A 4,410-nucleotide genomic window follows, 5' to 3' on the forward strand; every position below is an offset into this window, starting at 1 on the left:
TTTAAAGAGAGAATACAAGCTCAACCTTTAGGACTAATTGTTATGGCTCACAGAATTTATAAAGTATATTTTGCTTCCTATTGCTGCATATTTCAGTATTTCAGATATTCTAGCTTATGTGAGTTATTTACATTTAGCATGCATTGTTTTACAAATTATGATGATTGATATTATGTTTTACTTATGCATTCACCCCCATATACTCAGTACATCCTCAAAGTACTGATCCATATATATGTCTATGTGCTACATTGTCTCATAATATAGGTACGAGTTGTAGCAAGCATTCCATATTTAAACAGCTTGCAGATTCCAGCCAGCAGATGATGAGTCCTCCTACTTTGGGGACTTTAGTTAGATGTTATTTATGTACTTTACTTCCTTACTATCATGTATTGATTGGTAATAGTTGGGGCCGCGTCCTAGCTATCTATAGTCAGTATAGTAGAGGCTTCACATATTTCAGTTAGAGTCAGTATTGTATTTTCACAGATTCCACCATTATTATGTTTCCGCGTTGTAAAATCAGTCATTTTATATATATTATTCAGTTGTTTATGAGTTATTCCAGTAGAAGGGTTAGATTGGGATCACTTGTGGCCCTAAGCACCGTGTGACGTCTCGGGATAAATTTTTTAGGCGTTACAACGACTTAGTCCAAGGACTTTCAAAAAACAAGTTACGTTCTATGGGCAAGAGTCGACACTACCACATCGTGTCTTATTTATTAGACGTTCTATAACTCTTGCCTTAGAGGCAAAACTTAGGCTACAAGTTATGCCCCATGGGAAAGAGTTGACATTATCCCATTATGTCTTAATTCATAGGATGTTCTATAATTCTTGTCTTAGAGGCACAACATAGTCCATGCACGTTTAAAAACGCTCCATGTGCAAGAGTTATTTGGGACAGACCTATAGCTAAACTTTTAATGCTCTGACACTCATTATTTTCAATGCAAATTAGGTATAATTATATAAACATATATAAAATCGAATATAAAATTTAGAAAAGCATATAGTAAGCCATGGAGATAGTTGGGTGCTTTAGTTTTCAAACAGAACCTTAAAGCTTTGGACGTCAATATGTGTGTTTGAACCTTTCGAGCACCCACGATTTCAAAATCCGAAATTCGCCACTGAGAGTTGACACTATCATATCATGTCTTAATTTATGAGATGTTCTATAATTTTTTCCTTAGAGACAAGACTTATCTAAAGGACTTCCAAACAACAAGTCATGCCTTTAAATTTACTTTAATGTCAAGAAAGAAGATTCCTTTTAGATTATCTAATTTTCTATTTATTACAAAATATAATAGAAATTGAAAAAAAAAAAAAAAGAAACAAAATACAGAAAAGAAAAAAAAAGATTTAGAAAAAAAAGAAAAAAAATTATAAAAAGATGAAGGCAAAATAATAATAATAATCAAATTTAGAAAAACAAACATGATAAGTAAAAAATAAAAATAAATTTTGAGAAAATAAAAAAGATAAAATGAGAAATGATAAAGAAAAAGGTTGACACAATTGAATAAAAAAAGAAAGAGAAATAAAAAAATAAATAATATTTGAGAGGGAAAAAAGAGAAAAAAATACAAAAAAAAAATAAAAATTGAAACAAATGAATTAAAGCATGGGAAAAAATAAAAGAAAAATAAAAAAACAAAAAACAGAAAATAAAAATAGAAGTTGAGAGAGAATATGAAAAGTTTTAAAAACATTTGAGGTATAGAGGGACAAAAATGTACTCACAATATAAAAAAGAATAATTTTTAAACACTTTTCTTATGGAGTACAGAAAAACTAATCTCCCACTGTAAGAGTCATTCCATGTAATTTCCTAAATATTCAAATCATAGACAAAGGGAAGACGGAAATTACAATTACGGATGGGAAGAATAAATTGGGAGACGGCCTTAACGATCACTAACCCATCTCCAGAAGGACACAAGAGCCGAGTTATCACATATTAAACACATTTTACTTTCATTTATTTAAGCACGAATGGCATCACCAAGTTTATAGCGGCGAAACAAACTTCCCTATACATATATAATACAATGCTACTTAATTTTGTTCCCAACAGTAACCCACTGTGTTAAAACATATATCAAGTCACAAGAGTTGGCTTTCACATGCGCTCCGTTCCATGTAAAAGGAGTGTTTTGCCTGGAACAACTCGCAAAACCCCAGTTTTTTCTGCATTAAGAAAATAGTGACAACTTAGTTTAGCTATGATATATACTGCTGAAATGTGTGTAAGAAAACCTTTGGAAGCACATGAAACATACAAATGCTGAAATGCACTTTATTTTCTCATGATATGATCCAATTTATGCATTATACAACCTAAAACATTAGGAAATATTAATGGAATTAATATAAAATTTCGCAATCCATAGGGCTATACTGGACATTCCGAAACACAAAACTAAGCACTTGAATGAACTCCATATATTATTCTTGCAACCAAATCTAAACAAGAGGGCTCTAGTGTTTTACTTGACTAATGGCATGAAGGAAGAAATTCTATGTATACATAGTGAAGACATAAGATACGCGGTGAGTATGAGAATATAATAATCATCAGATAATTGTCAATGTGGTCTGTTATTATGATAGGAAGATGAATGTTCTCCAAGCCACCAATGATATTTCGAACAAGTCCTTATGCATAGTCAGGCAAAAAGAAAATCTGGATATGCATAGTGGTCTTCAAAACCAGTAATGAGGCTTCTCAAACCAAGTGAGTGAATGGAAGACCCTTAAAATCCTTCTCAACTCGCATTATGTTATCTTAAGAAATGCAGAACTCATGGTTGACATTCACGATTGCACTGTATTAAAACCAAGTAGCCCATCAGATGGGACCCACCCTTCCCGCGGCCCTCTCCCAAACCCCAAACAGAAAGGCACTTGACCAATAATCCTCACCTATGCAGACACGACTTCCACAGAGAATAATGGTTAAGATTTAGAATTTTGCTATTAAGCACTGGACCTTTCCTTTTTTTTGAAAATGACAGCACGTGCACTGAAAACATAGCTTAAATAATTATTCAAATCTATTTTGACAATGGATGCTGAATAAAAACAACTCCATGTAATAATTATAATGAAGGAACTGAACAACCTCATGTTATCAAAATATGCCGACTTTAAGCCTTTTTGAGGACATACAAAGGCCATTATAACCTCCAATTTATATAAGAATTGAAAAGACTATTCAGAGGAAGTTTGATTTTCAGAAAATGTGGAAGCACAGTTCTCTTTTATTGGTTCTGAAACAATATTCCGTTTTCAAGAGAGAAAAAAATTAACTTGGGGCGACAATAGCAAATCCAACTACTTCCGCTGCAACATATTTACACACTTTTTTTTACTCTGAATTTGCTACTAATGGCATCAGAGCCAGGTTAATTATCTAATTTTGTATGTATTATCCTGAATTTAAGTGTGAAAAACTCTTGAAAAAAATTATATATAAACATACCTGTTAGAAAAAGTTTATAATCGGATGTCATCGAAAATTTTGGAGATCCAGTCAGAAGCAACAAGCTTTGGTTCCGATTAGTCGCACCAAAATTGAGACTTGATTTGCTCAGTCGCGCCACCGAATTTTAGATCCGACCATTGTTTTTTAAAAACAAATATGTGTAATTCCTTTGTTTATTTTTTGAAAGAAAGACATTGATCCTAAACTGTTTTGGTAAGCTATGTTACCAGATGGCTTGTTTAGGAATAGGAGAATGTACTGTGCACTTAATCGGATAAAAATGTGTAGTAAGTGTTGTGCAAGTTATAAAAGGAAGTGTCATGTTGTGCTGTGTTGTGCACTTAATCGGATAAAAAAAATTGTTACCAGGTGGCTTGTTACCAAGTGAACCTACACAATATTAATATTTATAAATATAAGACACTACTAAAAAAAAAAAACCGATCACAAAAATCGACACTACTAAAAAAAAAGAAAAATCAATCGCAAAAATCGACCACATGTGGTCGATTTTTTTGAATATTCGATCATAAAACCGACCAAAATGCATGGCCGGTAAAAATGTGGTAGGTTTTTAAAAACTGGCCACGTGCGGTTGGTTTTTTAAGAAAAATATATATATTTTTAAAATTTATTATTATTTTATTAAAATAGAAAAAATAATTTTAAAAATAAAAAATTCAAAATAAACCGACCACTTTTATTTTAAATTAATTAATTAATTTTATTAAAACCGATCTCTTATGGTCGGTTTTCTGTAAATATTTTTTAAAAAACCGACCACTTGTGGTCATTTTTTTTAAACTTGATTTTTCAAGGATTTTTTTTTAAAATAAAAAGCAACAAGCTTAACAAATGAAACAACGACATACAATACAACGACGACAACAACAACAACAACAACAACAACAA

The 4,410-nt window shown here is 31.7% G+C and overlaps 1 long non-coding RNA gene across 1 annotated transcript; it reads right to left on the reverse strand.

Moving 5' to 3' along the window:
* Positions 1-1,964: 1,964 nt before the first annotated feature.
* Positions 1,965-3,912, reverse strand: LOC124897872. The gene is made up of 2 exons (XR_007054821.1): positions 3,496-3,912; positions 1,965-2,201 (listed from the first exon to the last, which is right to left on the reverse strand). It is a non-coding gene; the product is annotated as an uncharacterized LOC124897872 (long non-coding RNA).
* Positions 3,913-4,410: the final 498 nt, after the last annotated feature.

This window comes from Capsicum annuum, chromosome 4, assembly GCF_002878395.1.
Source record: "Capsicum annuum cultivar UCD-10X-F1 chromosome 4, UCD10Xv1.1, whole genome shotgun sequence".
Lineage (NCBI taxonomy): Eukaryota > Viridiplantae > Streptophyta > Magnoliopsida > Solanales > Solanaceae > Capsicum > Capsicum annuum.